We start from the raw sequence: 25,197 nt of genomic DNA on the forward strand, positions 1-25,197 counted from the left end.
TGTGATTTGTATCCAAGACTAGCTTTTATTAGTCATTCATGTAAAAGCCTACATATGAATGAATGAATGGATGGGTGAGATGCAACGGAATGCAAGATAGAAACAGATGAGGTGAAATGACAATCCATATTGCTCTATTTTCATCATTGAGCTTTAAAATGTTGGAAGAAAATACAAGCATCTTGACACAATGATTCAAGATGACCTGAGTATTTCTTTCATAGATTTTAATATAGCAAGTTAATACAAACGACGTGATATAAGGGTCAAGTCGACCAAAGTATTGCTTGCGGAACAGACAAGGATTATCTCCTTTCGTTCATGACTTGGATCGTCCTCCTTGATCTTAGGCTGATCAAATCCTAAGACAAGTACATACCGTACTAAGAAAATAAAACCTTTATTCAATTTGGAGGAAGAGGAATCAAAGGATGAGCATTGTTTTTGCAAACAAACAGTATATATACATAAAGAATAAAGAATAAGGATCCTTGGTAATGGTCCATGCTCATATGGTCGAGGTATACGTTGTAGTCAGCAAGCCGTAGTGATCTATGACTGCATTTTGCATAAGATCACGTAGCTTGGTGAACTTCCCACGTAGACACCATTAGGACATGCCCCAGAACTTCATCGGAAATAATGCGCAAACAAAACGAAACAATGTTGAAAAGATCCCAATACAGATAAACGAACGATTGTACTCACAAATCAACCAAGTATTTGATAGCTTAACATAATTTTCTTGTCAAAGAAAACGTCACTTTTGTCTTTGTTTTGGTAAGGAAGGATGCATCCTTGTTGAAGACAGTTTGATTGTTGATGTTGATTGTGTGGTTGATTGGTAAATGGTCATTGTGTGAGTAGTTTGTCAATGTTTATTTTGGTATCTACATGGATGGGTATGTACAAGGTGTTGCCATGTTTTTGTGTGATTTTTCAATGGTTTTGTCGATGTTTTTGGATTTTGAATTGTTTTGAATGTTTTTGGTATTTTGCGAGACATTTTTGAATGTTTTTGGATTTTTTTGAGACATTTTTGAATGTTTTTGCCAATGAATCACCAGTAATGTAGAATCCACTTCCATCATCTAGATTGTAAGGGCATTGCCCCCAAGTTGGACATGATTTATGAAAAAGCGGGATGCCAGACGCATGAAGTACTTTCTTGGATTACAGATCAAATAACAAGCCATGGTTAGATGGATGGATGTGTGTATGTATGAATGTGATCGCAACGAGCCTGAAAGATAATGGAGCCATAGCCTTTACGAGTGGCGCCTGTTTGCCAAGTTTTCACCACTGTACTTACCCAAGGTGCCACCGGAGTGGTTGTTCACCGTTTGGATGCATGATTTTACTTCTTTTTTTTTTTTTGAATGTTTTTGTATTTCTTCATGACATTTTTCTGAATGTTTTTGGTATTTTCTGATATGCAGGGGATCCTGATGCTCTATACACCTTAGGTATAAAACCGTTTGAGGTGCATGCTGTTGATTGGATCTGCAAGTGGTTCTCCTTCTGATGTAGCCAACTGATATGCCCCGGACCCGAACACAGCAGTGACAACATATGGGCCGAGCCAATTTGATTCAAACTTGCCTTGATGTTCTCTGTTTGGTTGGTTGCGAGGATTCTCTCGTAGAACAAGATCACCTACCTCAAATGTACGAGATCTAACTCGGTGATTGTAGCTTCTACTCATGCGCTGCTGATAGGCTTTGAGGTGATTGTATGCAGCTTGTCGCTTCTCATCAAGTAACTCTAAGTCCTGAAGGCGTTAGACTCTGTATGCTTCATCATTGATGAGATTATGCAAGGAAACTCGTAATGATGGTATCTCAACCTCAATAGGCAAGATAGCTTCTGCACCATAGACCAATGAATAAGGAGTTGCACCTGTAGGGGTTCGAATGCTAGTTCGATATGCCCATAATGCTAGATTCAATTGAACATGCCAATCACGACCAGCATCATTGACTATCTTCTTTAGGATTCTCAATATGTTTTTATTCGATGCTTCAGCCTGACCATTGCCTTGTGGGTAATAGGGGGTGGAAAAGCGGTGTTGGATATGAAATTTCTCACAAAGTTCACGGACATCCTGATTTTTGAAAGGAAGACCGTTATCTGTGATGATGGACATGGGTACACCATACCAGCAGATGATGTAGTTGAGGATGAATGAGGCGATCTGCTTGCCGGTGACTTGGGTAAGTGGAATAGCTTCAATCCACTTTGTGAAATATTCGGTGGCGGTAATAATGAATTTATGGCCATTGGATGAAGATGGATGAATCTTACCCACAAGGTCAAGGCCCCATTGACAAAAAGGCCATGGTGTTGTGATTGGTTGCAGTTCCTGGGCTGGTGCATGTATCAGGTCGCCGTGAACTTGACATTTCTTGCATTTTCTGACAAAGTAGTAGGAATCCTTTTCCATAGATGGCCAATAGTATCCAGCTCGCAGGAGTTTCTTGGCAAGTGATGGACCACTTGAATGAGTCCCACAAATTCCTTCATGTACCTCTTCCAAAGCCTTTGTTATCTCACCTTGTTCCAGACATCGAAGGAGAGTACCATCAAGACCGCGTCGGTATAGGGTTTCGGCAATAATGGTATATCGAGCAGTTTGGCGAATGAAGGTTTTTTGTTGGTTATTCGATTGGTTGGGAGGAAGGGTATGATCACGAAGATAGGTGTAGAACTCACCGTACCATGGGGATTCGGAACCAACAAGGCGACATATCATTTCAGATTTAGGGATATCATAAGCGGGGATCCAAAGCTGTTCTACCAAGAACTCTTAGCGTGTTGAATTTTGTGGAAGATCTAGGAGAGATGCGATGGTAGCCATAGCGTCAGCAGCTCGATTCTGATCTCTTGGTATCTGCTCAAAAGTGATAGTAGTAAATGATGTCTTTAGAGTGTCCACCATTTGCTTATATGGCATGAGTTTATCATCCTTGGTTTGATATTCATTTGTTGCTTGTCGAATGACTAGTTGGGAGTCGCCATATACTTGTAGTTCTTGTAATTTCCACTGTACGGCTAACCTGAGTCCTGTGATCAAGGCCTCATACTCTGCTATGTTGTTTGTGCATGGAAATGTGAGCTTGTAAGACTTCGGGATGCTATCACCTTGAGGTGTGATAAATAGAATGCCTGCCCCCGAGCCATGCCTAGTGTATGAACCATCAAAATATAGTTTCCATGGTTGTGCTGCTGTGATCATGAATATCTCTTCATCTAGAAAATTGAAAATGAGAGGATGATCGCCTATGAGTGGTGCATCGGCCAACTGATCTGCAATAACCTGACCTTTGATAGCTTTACGATCTACATACTCAATGTCAAATTCACTTAGAATCATCACCCATTTGGCCAAACGACCTGTCAATGCTGCTTTGCTGAGTAAGTACTTGAGTGGATCAATCTTTGCGATGAGTTGTACCTTGTGTGTCAACAGATAGTGTCGTAATTTAGTGGCTCCTAAGATTACTGCTAGGCAAGCTCGCTCGATAGGTGTGTAACTGAGTTCATAGCCAACCAGTGTGCGAGAGATGTAGTATACAGCACACTCTTTTCCTTCTGTATTATGTTGTGCCAGTAGTACACCTAATGTTGTACTTGTCGCTGAGATATAAAGTAACAACGGTCTACTTGGATCTGGTGGCATCAACAATGGTGGATTCATGAGATAGTCTTTAAGTACCTGAAATGCTTGCTGGCATTTGTCATCCCACTGAAAGCGGATATTCTTGTGTAGCAGGTGTGTGAATGGGTGACACTTATCAGCCAATTGTGCAATGAATCTTCGGATGGATTGAAGCCGTCCTTGTAGTGTCCTTAGCTGACTGATATTCTTTGGAGGTGGCATGTCCATGATAGCTTTTACCTTTGCTGGATCGACCTCAATGCCTTTGCTTGAGACAATGTATCCTAGAAGCTTCCCGGAGGTCACTACAAAGACACATTTCTTTGGGTTGAGTCGAACATGATATTGTTCCAGTCTATCAAAGATTTGATCTAAGATGTGGAGATGTCCTTCTCTAGTAAGTGATTTTGCTAGTAAGTCATCCACATAATCTTCCATCATAGTATGCATCATGTCATGGAAGATGGTGGTCATTGCTCTTTGATAGGTCGCTCCTGCATTCTTTAGACCAAAAGGCATTACATTCCAGTAGTAAGTCATTCACGTCGGGTTCACCAAATGATGCCCTTCTCTAGTGAGTGATTTTGCTAGTAAGTCATCAACATAATCTTCCATCATGGTATGCATCATGTCATGGAAGATGGTGGTCATTGCTCTTTGATAGGTTGCTCCTGCATTCTTGAGACTGAAAGGCATTACATTCCAGCAATATGTGCCCCATGGACATGTGAAGGTTGTCTTATGTTGATCTTCTGGTGCGATCTTTATTTGATTGTATCCTGAAAAGCCATCCATGAGTGAAAGCATGGCATGTCCTGCTGTCAAATCTACTATGATGTTGATATTTGGTAGGGGAAAGTCATCCTTAAGACATGCCTTATTCAGATCTCTGAAGTCTGTACAAATGCGGATGCCCCCTTTTGGTTTGCCGACTGGCACAATGTTGGAGATCCATTCTGCATAATCAATTGGTCTAATGAAACCAACATCCAGGAGTTTCTTGAGTTCTGTTTTGACTAGCACGGCAATCTGAGGATGTATTTTACGAAGCTTCTGCTTGACAGGTTTGGCTCCTTCTGCTACGGTGAGGTGATGCATGACTAAATCAGGATCAAGCCCAGGCATGTCTGCATATGACCATGCGAAGTTGATCTGACACTTCTGGAAGAACTCTATGAATTGAGGCTGTTCCTCTGGAGTGAGAAGAGATGCCAGATGTATGATATGAGGGTTTTCAGGAGTCCCCACATTGTATTCTTTGGTTTCCTTGATAAGAATCGTTGATCGTTCCTATCGTGTACTAGCAGGGAGAATGTCAAACCCTTCATCCTCAGGCGCCTCAGAGAGGTTTTCACCATTGGATACGCTCTTTCTTTTTACTGTTGTCGGATCAAACAGTGCCACAGTGTGGTTTTCACTGGAAGATCCATGTTTTAATGTTATATTTTTGCAGCTGAAGGGTTTGTCATCCGCCCTGAAGTATGCTGCGCTATTAAGTTGAATGGCGAATCCAGCTTTGTGATCCCCGCTTGGTAGATTATCCCTTAATTCCAAAAAGTCAATGATAGCCTCATCGTTTTGAAGAGGTCAAGACATGGGGGATTTGGTTGGTTCCATTCGATGAGTTCAGGGTGGATAATGGGCATTACTTCATCGATTAGATTAAGTTCGTTAGAGGTATCAGTGAGGGTTAAGACAGTGTGTTGAAGGTCGTTGATGGTACTCTCCCTTTCAGAATCAGGCGTAGGATGAGACGTAGGGTCTGTGGAAGATGTTTCCAGCTCAGGTACCCAAGTGGTCTTTATCTGTGCTTCTCCGTAAACAGGAATGTCTTTGCGGGGCGGAGGTGGTGATGTGTCTTCCTCATCTGAAGTGTTAAGCTGTACAGAATCAAATTCCCACTCATGTGAGTCGGTCTCTGAATCACTCTCCAGTATCCGATTGCTATACCATACTAGGATGTCTTTAGAGTTAAACACGACAGGTGTGATTGGTTTATGTATCTTTGTAGTGATCGGTGCTTTAGGAACTGTGATGGGGTTTAAAGGATCTGGTACAGGAAGTACCGACAGTGTTGCCTCAGTGGCTTCTGTTGGAATGGCTGGTGCCATAGATGCTGCTACGGGTTCTGAGATAGTTGCTGCTGCTATTGGTGTTATTGATGGGATTACTGGTTCGTTTGGTGGGATGATTGGTATTGTAGATGGTTGTGGTGAGTTTGTGAGCCTCGATGGGGCAGTGGCAATATTGCTTGATGGTGCTTTGATTATGAAAGGTGTCCTCTTTGCAGTAGGTGGGCAAAATGGTTTGCTAGGTTTTCCTTTGAATCTGAGTTTAGGAAGGATCTCTTTTTCAAAGCCTAGGCCAGTATTACCTTTGGGCTTGAACTCTGGTAGCAGCGGTTCATGTCATCCTTGTTTGCAGGATCCAAAAGCACTCTGACCATCATACCCCATTCTTTGCATAATGAGGAGGCCTTTACCATACTGTTCCGTAGGAAGTGTAACTTGCAGTTTGTCAGTGGTGATGGGATCTTTATAGATCCATTCCGCTAGGTCCTCATCTTGTGTCTCTTCCTCTTGACTCTTTCCAAGGATGAAAGGTGTTAAGGCACATGCAGGCGTGATTAGTGGTTGCTGGAGTAACTGCTGTGGTTTACCATGTGTTCTAGGAGAAGTGGGCATTTGTCCCACACAAAAGAGCTGACTCAAGTTGTATTCTCCAGGACCTTCTTCTGCGACTTTCATCTTAAGCTTTTCTTGCTTGGGTATAGGAGTGTTTGAATTGGCAAGAGAGGCAGGATTTACATATGATGTGGAGGAAATGGCTTCCCTATTATTAGGAACAGTAATCTCTGGTTGATGGCTGATATTATGGCAAAATGCAAAAGGATTTGCATCGCCCAGGATTGTGATCTCTGCACCATTATGTGGGAACTTGATACATTGATGGTAGGTAGATGGAACGGCTTGCATGGCATGTATCCAAGGTCTCCCTAATAATAGATTATATGGCAGCGGAAGGTCCAGAACTTGACAAATGATGTGCTTTACCACAGGGCCCACTCGGATTGGTAGTACCACAGCTCCTTTGGATGAACGCTCTGCATCATCATAGGCCTTGATGGTGATCTTCTTGCGAGGATCCACTGATTCTATTGCATATCCTAATGCTGTGACCAACTGTAGTGTACAGATGTTTAGGCCTGCTCCATTATCTATCAAGACTCGCTTGATCCTGTGTTGGTTGATAAAGCCTTCAATGTGTAGTGAAGCATTATGAGGTTGTTGGAAAGAAGAGTTGTCACTTTCGGAAAAAGTGAGACAAGGTGATGACTTTAGATTTCCAACCATGGCTTGAAACTGGTCCGTATTAAGGTTTGCAGGGACTGACGCCTCTTGGAGTGCTTGATCCAAGATTGTTTTATGAGAGGGTGACAAACGCAAAAGCTCCAAAATGGATATGAGCGCAGGCATTTTATCTAATTGTTCCACAAGATTATATTGCTTTGGGGCGGAGGTGGTTCCTTGTGGAGCTACCTTGATGGTGACTTTGTCGCGACGCGTAACAACATTGCAATTGGAGGTGGGATTTTTGAAGGTTATAGTTGCAATTTGTTCATTGGTATCATATAGGTGATTTACAATGTAGTTATATGCAGCCTGCGTATAATCAGTGGTATCAGTGCCTCGTCTGGAAGTGGAAGGATCCCTTTGATCTTGTGATGGAAGTGGATTTTTGAACATCAGATGATCATTATTGGTTGTTTTTGGGTCATGTCCTTCAATTTCAATTTCTCCTCGATCAATAAGATCCTGAATGAGATCTTTCAATTGGTGACAATTACTTGTCTTGTGTCCTCTTCCTTGATGGAATTCACAGTGTTCAGTATCTCTCCACCATGCTGGTTTGACTTGAGGCTCATAGTTTGATAGCTTAGGTAGAGTGACCAAATTTTGAGAGAGGAGTTGTCGCAACACTGTTTCAATGGGTTCCCCTAAGGGAGTGTATGTTCGTTTTTGTTTTTGCTGACGAGGTCTTGGTTCATCATGAGACGTGATGTGACCTTGATTGGAAGGAACATTTGTGTTATTTTGAGGTGGAGGATTTTGTCCTGCAAACTGAACCACAGGTTGTGCATTTTGGATAGTTCGAGCATCCACAACCCCATCGTTGACGATATTCTTATTCTTGTTCCAGAAGTTTGGTTTATCACTATTGAAGCGCGGGCGAGGACCATCTTTGGGTTCATTAAATATTTTGATGAGTGCCCATTCACATTTTATACGCTTGGTGATCATATCGTTAAAAGAGTCTGTGTCTTTGACATCCAGGTGAAATTCCATTTCTTCGTTTAAGTTGGAAATGAAAATTTCCACTAGTTCTCATTCAGGTAACTGAAGAGAACGTCTGCTAGACATTTCGCGCCATCGTTGCAGGAATACTGAGAATAGTTCACCTGGTTTTTGTTTGGTGTTGCACAGATCAGCCATGGTGATGTCGCGTTCAATATTATAAGAGTAATGAGATAGGAACTTCTGGATGAGTTCCTCAAATGTTCTAATGCCACTTGGTAGTCGGGAAAACCATGACATGGTTGTTCCTCCCAAACTTTGGGGAAAAACGCGCATTAGGTATGTGTCTTCATATGCCACTTCAAGACAAGCGGAATGAAATTCTCGGACATGATCACGGGGATCCCCCTTTCCTCTATATTTTTCAAATTTGGGTGTTTTGAATCCTCGTGGAAAGGGTGGCATATAAAGATTCCTATCAAAAGGATAGGGACAGATGTCATTGAGTGAGAATTGGTTAATCTTGACACCACTATGAAGTTTTTGGGCGAGATTCTCGACTTATTGCCGCAACATCTCCATTTCATTTGGAGGAGGAGGTGGTGGGTTACCTCAAGGGATGTTATATCTGATGGGATCTCTACGCCTTTCCTCCTCATGGCGACTTTGTCTTTCTGATGCTTGTCTTAATTGGGCAAGATCAAAGTCTGAGGGGAGTTTGGCTCCTTCTTGAGCAAGTCTTAAGAAGTGAGCATCCACATTGCTCCTGAGTATTTCATCAAAAAGTTTGTTAAAGAGAGGGTTATGCTGAGCCCTTTCTATTGTTGCAGGAGTGGGAGTACTTGGGTTTTCGTCATCTGCATTTCCTCCAAGTGCTTCTTGAAATTCATTGAGATTTTCCTCTTCTTCTTCTTCTCTTTCTATTTCTCTTTGTCTCAACTGTGATCGGGTTTGAGCCATTTTGTTTGCAAGTTTGTGTTTGAAGTTGATTGAAGATGATGATGAGTTGGTGATGAAATGAAAGATTGATGGTTGGTGATTTGTGTTGTATGGGGATCTCTAGCACTCTAAGGTAGATGTAACCAAAATTCTTTCTTTGAATTGCTTGTTTGTTTTGAGGAGTTTGGATGTGATAAGGTGTAGAGAAATCTGAGATGTGTTACAGATTTTGACTACCTAGTAATGAGAGGATTCACTCATGAACTATTTTTACCCTGCATAGATGTGTCTCTTAGGATGAGCTTATCCTAGATGTAGAAACAATCTAAAAAGTGATGCGATGTGTTTGATTTCAAGCAATATCTAAAAGAGAATTTGGGACAAGAACCTCTTAATGTTTTGAGAGTTTTGGGATGGATTGATGATGAAGTGATGATGTATGAATGAGATGATGGATGTTTTGTTTTCAACTTCAATAAAAACTTTATGTTACAAATGGAACAAATGCTACCTCTTCCCTTTCAGGCGTTGGTGGTACTTCTCGAGGTGTGTTGTAGGTGATACAGATGTTTGGGAAGAAGTTGGGATTAATCTTTCCTCCTTGATTTTTGTGATAACTCAGAGCTCTATATTGCATAAAATCTCTGCGGTTTAATGATTCTGAATCAAACTCGTTTGTTTTACCTTGAAGGTATAGACGCATGCGATGTAGAAAGACTCTATGTGAGACAAAGATTTGTCTATTGAGATAGAAGAAGTTCCTCCTTTTGATCAAAGCCTTTGAGCTTAATGGTCTCCTTTTTAAGTTGATATTCTGATGACACTTCTTCTTTTGCAAGATGCGAAGAATGGTCATAAAATTTGTCTCTTTGTTGTTTGCAATTTGTTTTTGGTATTTTTGTTTGTTTTGATAGATGTTGGATGAATACTTTGTTTTTGGGATTGATTTTCTGATTTTTCTTTGACAAGAAAACAAAGCAAGCACCCAAACACAAAATTGTAGCCTCAAAGGCACAAATGAGTATGGGTCTAGATCAACCCAATCCTTGGACTTGTTTTTGACCCTTCCTTTAGATTTATTTTAAGGTGTATTTCCAAAGCCTGAAGTCGGCTCAATTTGCACTAGGTCTGTAAAACGAACACACTTCAAACACTTTTTATCCCTAAGGTCAAATGGCCAGTTGTGATAAATTTAGCCCACATCTTGATATTTCTTCGACTTTGGTACTACATATCTTATGAATCCCGCCGTGGCAGGTAAGGATGTGATATACTAAGTCTTGCACGAGCATAACAAATAGATGATCCCTATGATGGGGGAGTCACCACTTTTATCAAGCCACAAGTGACTTTTCAAAAAGCTATGTTTCTACTCAAGGAAATATGTATGGTGAGTATCTTGGGAGCAAAACCATCTATGCTCTTGCACTAAACTATATCTCAAATATCCTCAATCAATAGAACGGGTGGGCTACTACTTAAAAGTGTTTAGTCATGTTCGATGTTTTTGGACATAAGTTCATTCTGCAGTGACTCACTTAAGAGCCTTGTAACTGGTGGTGGGGCCCATTTGTCCTTTCGGCCAGTTACACTGTAGGAACAGCTATACCCAAGGCTACAGCTTTCACTCACACCTGATTTCTATAGCGGCTCGAAGGATTTACTGTTCAAGGTCGTTCCCAAGAGTGATGTGTCTCTTGGCAGGCCTCTCTTAAAAAGATAAAATTTTGAGTGTTACTAACACTTTTCTCTTGCACCTAGGACCACGAAAGCCAAGGGAGAGGATAGTGTGTGTTAGAAGTAGGACCACTCGACCAACTCTTTGCACAAGTGTGCCAAGCATGAAAAACACTTGTTCTTTTTAATCTACCATTGCAATGTGATCTAACTATTTGGAGATGTTGCTCCAACAATCATGGTGTTCTTTTTAATTTTCAAAGGCAATTGTTTGAGTAAACTAGAATTTGAAAATCCTGGTCAACTTAATGAAAAACACGTTTGCCTGAAGTAAAATTGCTTTAAAAATGAGACAAGTTGATTGTGAGTTTTATCTTGATGCAAGAAAGAAAATTTGCCTTGTTGATTTTAAGCACCAAAACGAAGTTTGTTTCCTAACTTGCAAAAAAAATAAAGTTGTTTTTGTGTAAGTTTGTGGTTCTTTTTACCTTGGAACAATGAAATTCTTTTTAAGAGCCCCAAACAAATGTGTGATTCTTTTTTTAAAAGCCCAAATTTGAAATGTGAAGTTAATTTTAAACCAAAAAAAAATTAAAAAATAGTGAATTCATTTTTAAAACCAACTTCAAAAAACAAGTTAGTAAAAAATATAAATCTACTTTTTAATCTAATTTAAATTTGCACAAAAGAGAAAAATAGTTAGTAAAATCCGCCTGTTTGGTGGGCTTCTACAAGCCTAATTTTTTTTTTTTTTTTTGGTTACAAGGTGATTTGTACAACGTTTTGTTACAATAGCGCTAGTCTGCGTTTGAATAGAGGCACTATTTAACACAAACGCACTAAAAGAAAGGGAAAGACAAAGAAGGGAAAAACACTGAAACAGGGTGAATAGCGCCAAAATAATGTCAAACACACCAAAACAGTGTCAAAAGCGCAACCTGTGTGACATTTTCAACATTCAAACATGTTATTGGTTTAAAAAAAAAAGTTGATCTTTTTGGTGTTGGATTCACGTCGGGTTCACCAAATGATGCTCTACAAAAAGGATTAGAAAATCTGTTTGATGGCAACACACACAAGAGCACAAGAAACAAACGTTAGTGTTAGCAACAAAAGATTATCCTAAACAGGCATATCAAGAGAGATATTAAGCATGAAATAGAAAGCATATAAACATAGAATAAAATAGCTAATCAAGATGCTCATAGTTGCTCCTCCCTTGTTCCTCTCCTCTCCAAGTCCCAAATGAGTGTAGCTCTCAGCAGCTTTTTGCACTATGGATGCTTATGGAGGATTGAGATTTAATATTAAGCTTCAAATATGAAATGAAAAGCTAAATACTATGCTATTGATGCTAAAATGATTGATTTTACCAAAAAGACAAGATTTTAGTTATGCTATGCTAAATGCTCTCTAAAAATGTCTATAGCCTAAATGCATACAAGTTTTCAGGATCTGGATTATGAAGGAATGGGCTCTATTTATAGGAAAAATGGAGCAATGGATGGCCAGGATTGAAAGGTTTAATCAAGGGTCAAGCTTGAAAGTTGGGGATCCATGTGCACAATTTGCACCAATGAAATGGTGACAAGTGTCAACATAAGATTGGGTTGAGAGAAGAGGTTGGAGGCATTAAATGCCTGAGGAGATCTCATGGTTATCTAGAAGGTAAGGGTCAAGCCTAAATTAGGATTACCCACTGGATTAGGAGTTAATGCAAGGATAAACCTTTGTGCAAATGATTAAGAGATAATCATGGTCAAAGCATTAAAGGCTTGATGAGACCCTTGGGTTGGGTAGAGGTTGAGTCAAAACAAATGTTTTAACCATGTGGGAGGGTTGAATTAACCATTAATAGTTATTGGAGACTTTGGGGATTAAGTGGTTGAAAGTTGGAAGCTTTCAAAGGTTATCCAAGACTTTGAGACATTTAGTGGTTGAAGGTTGAAAGCCTTTAATGGTTATCAAAGACTTTTAGGCTTTGAGAAGTGACTTCCCTTTGCTTAGGAATGTGACAATAATTAGGGGATGGATTAGGCTAATTAGGAAGGGGTTAGAAGAATCTACAAGGGGATTAGATTTTGCAAGTGGATTTGGTGGGTGAGGGAAAATAGGATTTTATTAAAATAAAAATTCATTTATTTCAATAAATGTGTGCAAGTTGCATTTGTAGGAAAATGCAAGTGGGGGGGGGATAATGATTTAAATAAATGTTTTATTTAATTTATTTAAAAGAGGAATAGGGGATTTAATTAAATAAATTGATTTTATTTATTTAATTGATTGAAATTTGATTTAATGAATTAATTAAAATAAAATGAATAATTTATTTAATTAATAGAAGAATGTTTGGAGATGAATTAATTAAATATTAATTTAATTAACTGATGGCTAGTGGATTTTTAATCAAATAAATATGAAATATTCATTTAATTAAAATGGACAGATTTATGTGACTACAGAAAGAAAACAATATAAATTTGATGATTCTACACTAACATCAGGGCATTTGGATTATCATGGAGATCTATGCATTTATTCTTGGTGTAGCATAGCAGTCTCTAAATGAATTTACTAACTACTAATATAATGGTTTGTTTGTGTGAGGAATATGCCTTCTTTGCACAAGTTTCTACTAGGAACAATCTTCACACTAATGATAATGTAGTCCTCAACCTGATCAAGGTAAATATAGTTGTTAGCTTGGCCAATGAGAATCACTAGGTAAAACATATGAAACAACAAATAAATATAAGAACTTCCTCTGAGAATGAATGGATTGCCTAATGAGAGTTCACTGATCAATATAGTTATGGCCAACGAAACAAGTTGATAAGCTACATGATAATTTATAGATTTGATCAATACCAATCCAAACATAAGATTCTTCCACTTTGAATTGTAGGGAAAACAATGCCACTTTCAGTCTCAAAAAGGAACAATATTCTATGTCATGATCGAGTCTTGCTTAGGAATGTCTCAAGTTCAACAACGTGCTTGTAGGTTGACATCGTTATTGAACAATAGATTGCATAATATTCAGCCAAATTTTTAAAAAATAGTTTTTTCTACTCATCATACGAGAAAGATATTATCCCTCTCTAATACCATATTATAAAATTTAGTTAGAGATATGCAGCTACAAATCATAAACAAAATGATATTTACTTCATCATTTTCAATCAATACATCTTACATATATATAGGAGAGTCTACTCCTATATTCAAGGAGATATTATCTCCATAAATCCTTATTTAGTTGTGATTGTTACTCATGTAACAATGCACAACTCAAATTATATGAGTTGTTAAAACAACTCCGAACTATAATATATATTATTGTTAATATTACAATAATATTGCTAAATACTAACATTTACATGATAATAATTACTCACATAATTCTTATTTACCTGCATACATGGAGCACTAACTCAAATTTCCTAATAGAGGGCTTGACTGTGGGTCAGGTATTTCTATGATATTTGTTTTTTTAATTCCATTGTGGGTGGTGAGAGGCATCAGAAGGAACCTATTTCCAATGATGATATTCACAAAAATTAGGAAATTTGGAGGATTTTGACTAAAGGAAGCATTATTCCCTACCTTGAGAGTCTTCATGGCTACGATCCCAAGGTGACTAAAAGCTATTCTGTAAAAGGTGGAAGCACAAGAAAATTTGCATTGGAATCAATTTTTTGGAGGTTACACAAGAACTAAATAGAGAAGTCACTGAGCTTCCAATGGATGGAAAAAAAATTTAGGGATGAAAATTCCTATCACTTTGTGGCGAATACTTTTCTCAAATGCAAGTAAGGTTTGACACTTGTTAAGAAATCAAATGGATAAAATGGTGGCTACTAGGTAGACTATCTTAAATCACTTTGGGTGGGTATGGTTAAGGTTCTTATCTATTATTTTACCTTGGATGGGAAGTTTAACACTATCTATGGCCATCATTTTTCTTTACTTAATCACTTTAGGTATAAGATATTGGTTTTAGTCCCTTTTTGTCTTCTTTCATCCCTACAAACTAGTATTAAGAAGGTCAATAAGAAATAGAGTAATTTTATTCTTCATGAGGGCTCATTTCTTCTAATCATGGAACACTTTAAAGCCCTTGCATCTCCCCTTAATGGGAAAGGATATGGTTCCCTCTCTTTGCATAAAAAAAATTTAGGGTTTGAAGAGGATATGGAGATGGATTTTGGGGAGGGAGAGGATGAATCGAAGGATGTTGACTAGGAAACAGAGGATGGGGATTCATCAGAGTTGAAAATTCTCTCAAACGAGTAGAAAAAGGAGGTCCACCCTCTTAGGAATAAGAAAGGGATATTTGTGAAGAGAAAGAAGGCAAGGTATGACACACCTAGTCAAGTAGATGTGAATTCAAATACAAAGGAGGTTGGTGATAACCCAAATGTGCAAGGGGTGAATTTCATTGATGAAGGGGCCAACCTTATGGGTGGAGGGGAAGGATCCTTGTGAGCGACACCTTCCCGTCCATTATCTAATTGTGCTGATGAGGATAGAGTTAATCATCCTCCCTTGCGCAAGGATTTTCTCAAGGGTCCCCCTTCCTCAAAAATGGTCCTAAGAACTCCCTTGATCTTTTGGAAATTGATAGGGATGCTACTATGGTATAGTTTAGGATTTCCAAATGGTTATTTCTATATATAAAATAAATTAATGCTAATATCTAGTCCATTAAAAGTAAGATGGATTATTTGGAGCGGTGAGATGGTCAGATATCCTTTGAGGCTTGTGTGAACAATGTGGCTTTTTATGAGAAAAGATTAGAATGCTCTCCATCCTAGAAAAAGAGGCCAAAGATGTTTCTCTCCTTAAAACTAACTGTGAAGGTAGGCTAGGGGATTTTGAAGCCAAAATAAAGTGAATTGATGATAACTTGTCTAGTTTGGTAAAGATGAGTTATCACACAATTCATACTAGCGCAGAGGGGATCACAACCCTTGTGAATCATTGGTAGAATGTGCATGCAACAAATTCTAGGGGCAGTATTATTATTGATTTGGAATTGGAAAATAAGGGTAAGCTAACAGGAGATGACAGCAGCGGTCTTTCAGAGTGAACCCATGGGTATATTAAGAAGACTAGGGAGCAAGCGAAAGACTTGGCTCAAAATATTGATTAGATGGAAGTTGAGGTTGTTGAAGCCCAAAAGAATCTTTGTTAGGTTTTTTGTTTTCCTTTACTAGCCTATTTTTCTAGGAGTCTAGTTTTTGGTGTTTTTGTGTTGTTGAGTTGTTGGTTGTTTGTATTCTTTTTTGTTTGTAGCTCATTGTACTCAAGGTTTCGAGACCCCTTCAAAAATATTTTTTTTCCTTAATAAAAAACATTATATGCTTAGGTTCCTCTTGCTATAATTTGATAGCTAAAAAATATAATGGCAATAAATATAATATAGAACTAGTTAATTACACAATGTGTATAAAACTGAAATTAGATTTAAGGATATAACCAAAACATAAAATTTTACATATTTAACTCCATTGCAGCACACATTGAGAAATGCATTGATAAATTTGTTAATATACCTTTATAAGAAGTATCTTAGAATTACATTTTGTAGTCAATGTAGTCACATCCCTTCTAACCTAACTTACAAGTTTTTGTATCATTTTATGGCTAGAAAAAATTGAATTTAGCGGTTTTCCTAAGTATCATTGGAAATTAAATTTCACTAGCTTTCAAGATAATTTTGGCAATCAAGCCCTTAAATGTACTAATATATGCTATATTGATATTTAAAAAGAATAAAATAAGAATAATTTGATATACGCAATATATGCACCTATGGTATAAGAAATGCCTTAGACACATAAATATAGATCTAAAATGCACAAATACACATACTCCTAGTAATTAATGATATGATTTAATGATATTGATATATTTATATGACTACTTCACACCAACAACATTAAAAAGTTGTGGACATATCTATCTTGTATTTTAGTCTTATGATAACCAAAGTGTGGTTGGTGGTGAAATCCATGAATAATAACAATAATAATAGTTGGCTTACATTATTCCTCTCTTCCACCTTGACAGTAGTAGCTGAGGATCATGGGATCATTATAATCAATCCCCTACATAACTAACATTTAGTAGGTTTTTTAATTTTTAAGCTTCTCTCAAATATCATGTTCAACATCACTTATCACAATTATGGAGAAACTGGAGTGAGACAATTTTACACTACCATTCTCTTGAGGTCTAGTTGTTCTCTTAGTATTATGGAAGTTTTTAATGGGTTCCAAATAGAAGGTAAGAATGTAGCAAAGCCAAGATAACCATTTTTTGTCTAATCTACTTGTCAATAAGATTTAGGGTAGGTCCTCATATGTTTTCTTAGCTTATTTTGGCTACAATCACTACCAAAATTTTAAAGGAGCAATTTGTCAAATTCGTGACACTATGAATATTTAATTTTGATGCTTGTTTTTAGCCATTTTGAATTTTATTTTTTGAAATGTATATTAAATTTTGAAATACTTTTTTTCTCTTTGCTAAATTTTGAACATAATACAACTATATCATTGGTTGTTGCATTGTTAAGTAAAAATTTTAGTTCAACACCAGATTGTCAAATAATTTGAAAGGCATTGATTTTGGAGAGGCATAATAAAATACAGGATAGAAAAATTTGACCATCTATGATGTACTTGCATCATCATAGCATTTTCATATTATACCATTAACTATTAAAGACTTCCCACTTTTCATTACTTTTGAGTTAGATCAAGAAAGCTGAAGTAATATTTATTTAATGAGACTTTGCCTTAATATAGTAGAACTAGAAAACAATAAACTAAAATAACTCTATTAGTGTACTTTAAACTTGGAGCAATAGTTCCTCTCTCTAATGAACAAATTGGTTAGATAACTAGTGCATTGTAGTGAATGTGAATGTTAACAAATACAATGAATATAAAACAAAAATTCATTCACTCATGCGAATCAATACTCAAAACTAAACTTATAATAAAAATTTAATTAAAAAAATTATTCTCTTCATGAAAGTTTGTTTGTACACAAATAGTGCATTGCATCACAAATTCATGTCTAATTAATAACATTTTTTACAAATAATAAAACTTGGAGGAAAATTTAGAGGCATATGAAAAGATGGAAAGGATACTTGTGAAGTCATTTGTCAATTTATCTTAGCATGCAATTGTTACTTATTTCTAGCCTCCATTTCTTCCAAAGCTCAACATGATCTAGGTCGATCTAGCAACATGTTGACATGACACACTTGTTCATCTCCTCCAGCTGGTAAGTTATTACCTATTAACGAAAAAATTGTTATGGGGTCGAACACGTGTCCTCCCCACATCTATTTTTCCTCCTCAGTGCTCCACTATGTAGGCATTATATTAATATTGTTGGCACAAATTTTATTTTAAAGTCCACAATTGAAGGCATGCCGAAAATGGAGGTGATAGGTTTTGAACCCACCACCCCAATGGGTCAGTGTCCACCATAAGTCGACACTACAAAACAAACAAAAACATATTTAAATACAATGTAATGCGGCAAAAAGACAAAAGGCAGAGGGGGCTCGGGTGGCCCGAGCACCCCAAAAAATGGACTTTGTTGAAAAAAAATTTATTATTTGTTAAACCCAAAAATAAATAAGGGTAAAAGGGAGGTTATTTTTTTTTCACCTCAATTTAGAATATTTTATGTATTTAAGGGGGCTATGGGTTTTTGAAAAATCATTCCTGGAGATAGAGAATTTAGAGTAGTCTCTTAGAACAATAGGGAGAGATAAAAACTCAGTGTTTTCCCTAAGAGGATATTGCATGACTCTTAGTCATTTTGCAAGGGCTTGTTGCCTATGTACTCTTGTTGATAGTGAGAGTTGCAGTTTCATTGCTTAGCATTGTGAATGTGACAGAAGGATTGGGTAGGATGCTAGAAAGTTCTTATTAGGATAGTGTGCAAGTGAGAAGAGCCTGATGGTAACAATCTTCCTTGGAAATAGATTGTAACTCAGTGAAAGGCCATGGTGATGTAAGAACATTTCCTTCATACTAATGGCATCAATCATGCATGTTTGCGGATCTAGAGACATAGCTAGAGTCTAGTGAACTCTGTAATCAAATATTTTCTCTCTCTTTTTTTGATGTATAATTTTGTCAGCTTCTTTACTTTCCTGCATTATAAGAGTTTATTTGCTCAAGTCACAAGCAACGTCAGTTACGATATTTAAATTAAATTTGTATCCTAGTGAATCTAACAGTTGTTAAGTGATTCACATTAAGGAGTTTAAAGATCAAGTTTGGTATCAGAGCTAGTTTGACAAGTTACAGGTTGTGGGATATTTGGAGCAAATTCAAGCAAAGTGAGTTGAGTTGTCTTCACATAAGGAAAATCAGTTTCCTTTTGTCTTCAATGCAGAATTTTGTGAGGCCTTCGTGGCGATGAAAGCCAAGGTTGATGAAATGTATGAGGAATCGAAGTCTAAAAAAGAAGGCTTGTCAAAGAAAGATAAAGATGCAGACTCAATCAAAGCTCCTCATTCTTCTCATTCTCTTCCTTGTTCTCTTGGTGAATTTTAGAAACAATCTCAAAGTGTTGGATTGAGGTTTTTAACCAAGATGGGCTATGAAGGAAAGGGCCTTGGAATTTATGGACAAGGTATGGTTGAACTTGTGAAGATGGAAGCTATACCTCGCAATGTAGGATTGGGGTATGGTGAAGGAGAATTCTCCTAGGAAGTGGATGCAAAGAATTCTCTAAAAGAATAAATATCTCAAGAACAATCTGAGAGACGTAATGGCACATAACCTTCAGGCATTGGTGACACATGCAAGATGTCCAACTGAAGAACAAACACAGATTCCTCTCGACATGCATGTACCAAGAGTGACCATCAAAGGTATAATAAGCTTGATTATTCCAATGTTCCCTTTTATTATAAGAAGGTTGACGACATAGAAAGTTTATGGTTTAGAAAACCGTACACATTTTGTGGGTTGAATAACCATAGTGTTGGCAAGTGTTGGAAAAGAATGGCTTTGTTTAGGAAAGTCAAGTTGAATAGGAAAGGGGTGCAACATAAAGACCCATCTCCAAATTAGAGGAATGAGAAGGGCAAGAAAGGCTGGATGTTGAAAACACCTTGCTCTTATTGCAACAAAGGTGGACATCAAGAAGCTAACTATTGGAAGCTTCTTCTAGAGCTTCGTCCCAAGAAGGAAAAGAAGAAGATTGTAGTTGATTCTCCACTGGTGAACATAGGGCAAACAAAGAGGCTCATGTATGTGAGAAAAAAATTCTTCACTCATGTCTGCAAAGCTGGAAAAAGAAATGAAGTAGTTGCATGCAAGCCTAACTATCATGTATTTCAAGAATAATCAACACCACAACATGACAATTTATCATGGGAACTTCTCAAGAGGATTAAAAGTGTTGTTATCTCATTGCCATTAATATCCTTGTATTTGTTATTTCTACTAATGTGTTGCACGTGGATAGTAGTTGGGATAATGAATGCAGAAGGATGTGGGAAAATGCAAATGGGTAGCTATATGATTGCAATATTCATAGTTGTTGTACATCTTTTTGTTGTAATGTGTGCACAAATAGGGTGCACAGTTACTGGATAGGTGGGAATATGATTTTATACCTTAGTGTCTAATTAAGAACCTTTTGAAGGTCCAAATGAGGGAGAAATGATCTAGGTGGATCTAGCAGCATGCTGACATGGCACACCTATTCATCTCCTCCAGCTGTCAAGGTGGTTTTCTACCTTAGTAACGTGGCACACCTATTCATCTCCTCCAACTCGCAAGGTGGTTTTCTACCTTAGTGTCTAATTAAGAACCTTTTGAAGGTCCAAACATGATTTAGGTGGCACAAATAAGGTGCATAGTTACTGGATAGGTGGGAAGGTGGTTTTATACCTTAGTGTCTAATTAAGAACCTTTTGAAGGTCCAAATGAGGGAGAAATGATCTAAGTAGATCTAGTAACATGCTGACATGACCTATTCATCTCCTCCAGCTGGCAAGGTGGTTTTCTACCTTAGTAAGGTGGCACACCTATTCATCTCCTCCATCTTGCAAGGTGGTTTTCTACCTTAGTGTCTAATTAAGAACCTTTTGAAGGTCCAAACATGATCTAGGTGGATCTAGCAGCATGCTGACATGTCACACATGTTCATCTCCTCCAACTGACAAGTTGTTACCTATTAACAGAAAAGGTTGTTATGGGGGGTCGAACACGTGACCTCCCCATTCCTATTTTTCTTTCTCACCGCTCCACTATGCGAGCATTCTGTTAATGTTGTTGGTGAAAATTTTATTTAAAGTCAACAATTGAAGGAATGCTTAAAATGGAGGTGACGGGTATTGAGCTTGCCACCCCACGGGATTAGGGGTCCACCATACACCCATGTGCACAAAACAAACAAAAATATATTTAAACACAATGTAATGCGAGAAAAAGACAAAAGGTGGAGGGGGCTAAGGTGGCCCAAGCACACTAAAATGGCACATAAAATGGAGTTTGTTAAAAAAAAAATTATTATTTGTTAAGCCCAAAAATAAATAAGGGTAAAAGGGAGGTTATTTTGTTTTCACCTCAATTTAGAATATTTTATGTATTTAAGTGGGCTATGGGTTTTTGAAAATTCATTCCTGGAGATAGAGAATTCAAAGTAGTCTGTTAGAACAACAAGGAGAGATAAAAACTCAATGTTTTCTCTAAGAGGATATTGTATGATTCTTAAGTCGTTTTGTAAGGGCTTGTTGCCTTTGTACTCTTGTTGATAGTGAGAGTTGCAGTTTCATTGCTTAGCATTGTGAATGTGACAGAAGGACCAGTCAAGATGCTAGAAAGTTCTTGTTAGTACAATGTTCAAGTGGGAAGAGCCTGATGGTAACAATCTTCCTTGGAAATAGATTGTAACTCGGTGAAAGACCATGGTGATGTAAGAACATTTGCTTCATAGTAATGGCATTGATCACGCATGTTTGCGGATCCAGATACATAGCCAAAGTCTAGTGAACTCTGTTATCAAATCTTTTCTCTCTCTCTTTCCTTGATCTTTGCCGCATTATAAGCGTTTATTTTCTCAAGTCACAAGCAACGTCAGTTATGATCTTTAAATTAAATCTGTATCGTGGTGATCTAACAGTTGTTAAGTGATTCATAATAAGGAGTTTACAAATCATAACTCCTGCATAACAGAAACACGACTAAAATTGGAAGAAAATTTCAAATTATTCTTTTCATATTATTGAAAATTTACATGAAACACACCAGCTACTTAAATTAAAATTAAAGCAGAAAATACACCTAAACAGCCCCATAGAAAGATGAAATTATAGATGAAAACTTGAAACTGATTTTATTGACATCATGCCTTGTTTTTTGGGGGTTTGATTTCTTCAGATTTATTTTTAAGTTTTAAACAGAAGAGCCCATGGATTAAGTAGTGCCGTTTATCTCCACGTAAAAGAACTCAAAACTCTGACGTTTTTGAGCTAATAATTTCAAAGTTGAAAATGGAATTAGAACGCACTATCATCCTTCCAAAAGTCCTACGATGTATAAGTGTTCTGAGTGACATCTGAGGCAGAACTACTTCTACCCAATTGTTGAAGACAAGTCTTCAATGTAAGTCAAGTCGTTAATGTCGGCTGAGATAAGTCTTTAATGTCGGCATGCCAGACAAGAGAGTTCGATAGAATTCAATCTGAGTGTAGGCGGCTCATGATCAAAGTGAACAGTACCACAAAAATCCTTTGGATTCTTTGAAAACGATTATATTAAGATTATCATGCTGAACTGTAATTCGTATAATGTTTTCTATTTTGTTTCATTAAAATATCAAATTAAATTATAAATAAAATATACCTTAACTAATTAAAAGAAAAAAAATCACATCCTTTCAAATGTGTGAGAGAATAGGAAAACTTTGATGGACAATTTCTTTTACAAAAATGAAATTAATATTTTAGGTTTCAACATAGTATTTATTATAAGAAGATAAGAGTGGTGCAAAGGAATGTATATTAGGGTTTTTTTAAAAAAATTTAAAAACATTTTAAATTGTAGGAATAATTATTATTTAATTTTTTTAAAACATATTTGTTTATAAGTATTATAAAAATAGTATTTAAATAAATTAAATTAATAATATGATATTTTAATATAAGAAGTGTTTAGATTTTTATTTATTATAAAGAGAAAAATGTATGTTTCACATTTTTTCTTTTAATGTTACTGGTAAATATAATATTTCAATATATGTTTGCAATTTATATAAATTGATCTAAAGTTAAAAGAAATATTTCAATTTATACCAATTCTCATTTATCTATATATTGTAGCTTTAAAGAAAGAGGACTTCTACAAATTCTACAAAGAAGTTTTTTCAAAGAAATTCCTTTGTTCTATTTATCGATGGACAAAATAATTCCTGAATAAAAATGAAAACATCTCAAGATGAAGTCTCATTACTCAATATCTCCTACAAGATTGACAAAGTTCATCGATAACAAAAATACGCACATGGTGTAAGAATTATTTATACATAAACAAATTGAAGTTCAAGAAGGAAGGTTTACCTTAGACAACCTATTTCTTCATTGGGAAATAGTGGAATGGCCCCAAAAAAAAGGACAATATTGCCTCCTCATCAAATTATATATTCCAAACTATGCAATAGAGTAAGATGGTAGTTATTCTTCAAATTAATTTAATGACTAAGCTTTATCTTCAATCTCACCTCGAACATCACTAAAAAATCCCAAGAATAGGTAAAACAATACCCATGATACCCTAGACTTATATTTCTAAGGTATCTTCTCTAACTCTCTCTTAATAAAATTAAATTTATGATGACCTCAACTAACTAGCTCTTTAGATACCCTCCTATGGAAATTCATCAAACATGGTGTATTGTCATGATATATTTACATCCACTTCAATAAAGGAATCTCATTATTTGAAAGGTGGAAGGGGTTTATAAGTAAAATGAAAATTAAAATTTAATTTGGGTCAAGTATATCTCTTTCTAGGGTTAGACACATTCAAATAGTTAGAAAACTATCCTTCACCACTTAAGTCTAAATTTCATTATATTGAATTATATATATATATATATATATATATAGTCAATCAAATCAAATTATTAGGGCATTTCTCCAAAAAGAATGGAATAACAAAAAATATCATTTGCTTACATCTTCATTTTACATGGAACATAGAAATGATGGGTTTGATCTATTTAAACTTCTTAAAATGTGACGTTCTATATAAATTGACATTAAAATTATTATTTTCAAAATTATATATCTTAAAGTAATCACTTTAAACTTTTATAAATAATTTTTTTTAATTAATTTTCTATTAACTAATAAATGACATCTTGCAAATAAAAAAAATTAGTATACATATTATCTTCTTTAATATTTCTTCTAATAATTAATTTTACATTGAAAGATAAATCATGTTCACCTATTTGATGGACTATTATATTTGAGAGATTAGATGGAAGACGCATAAGAAAAATAATTGAGTTTAAGTGTCCAACTGAGACATTTTAAGAGAACAAATTTTACATAAGGGCAACTGAGACATGTGGCCCTATTGTGTTGAAGACTATATGGAAATTATCTCTTTCTATGGTGGTTGAGATGGACATGGATAGATAAATGAAAAACAAATGATTGAATTTGAGTGGAGGAGGCAAGATTTTGGATCACAAATGATTAGATAAAAATTATTGTGTTTCAAACTAACTCTCTCTCTCTCTCTCTCTCTCTCTCTCACACACACACACACACACACACACACACACACACACACACACACACATTTAAAAAGTAAAAAAAAAAAGATAACACTAATTCAAATGACTAATAGGAAAGGAAGTTCTACATTCGTACCACATTCCTACCATAATATCATCTAATATTCAAAGTGTAAAGACATCAATCTAAGATCTAACCCTAAACTACGCTTTATTCATAAATAAACTTAAAATTTCAATCTCTAAGCATATTTTATACAAGATATAAGCAAACATCGAATATATCATAATAATGCACATGAACAATACAATATCCAATATAAAGAAGTTCTTATTTTCTACTTAGGCTTCCCCAATTTGCCTTAAGAATATACAAGAAGATGCATCCGTCGATCTTTAGTCTGAGTCGCTTCCTTCTGTCTTTCAAACGCAGACGAGAACAAAAATCAGGCACTTTTTCCGCCCAACCTTGAAGCTTACGCTTCCACAAAATTCTTGGTCAATCAAGAATACCCGACCCTGCACGAATTGGTTTAACCAAAGAATTCGAAAGCAAGAGGGAATCTGGTGCATGCCTAGATAATATATGCATTTTCATTTTTCCTAGTTCATTCTAAGAAACAAGCATTCGCTATCATACTAGGATGTGGTAGAGAGCATAAATAAGGAATTTCCATCTTTTTCTATGGATAATTCAAACAATAACTCGGCCGAGTATATGCCATGCACAACAAAATAATAGTTGGAAAAAGCAACTATTCTCCCTAAAGCATCCACATTCGGCACCCGTCCCGAAAGGTAAATTTTTCCAACTCAAGCTTAAACCTAGCTTGA

The sequence above is a fragment of the Cryptomeria japonica genome, chromosome 10 (genome assembly GCF_030272615.1).
Source record: "Cryptomeria japonica chromosome 10, Sugi_1.0, whole genome shotgun sequence".
NCBI lineage: Eukaryota > Viridiplantae > Streptophyta > Pinopsida > Cupressales > Cupressaceae > Cryptomeria > Cryptomeria japonica.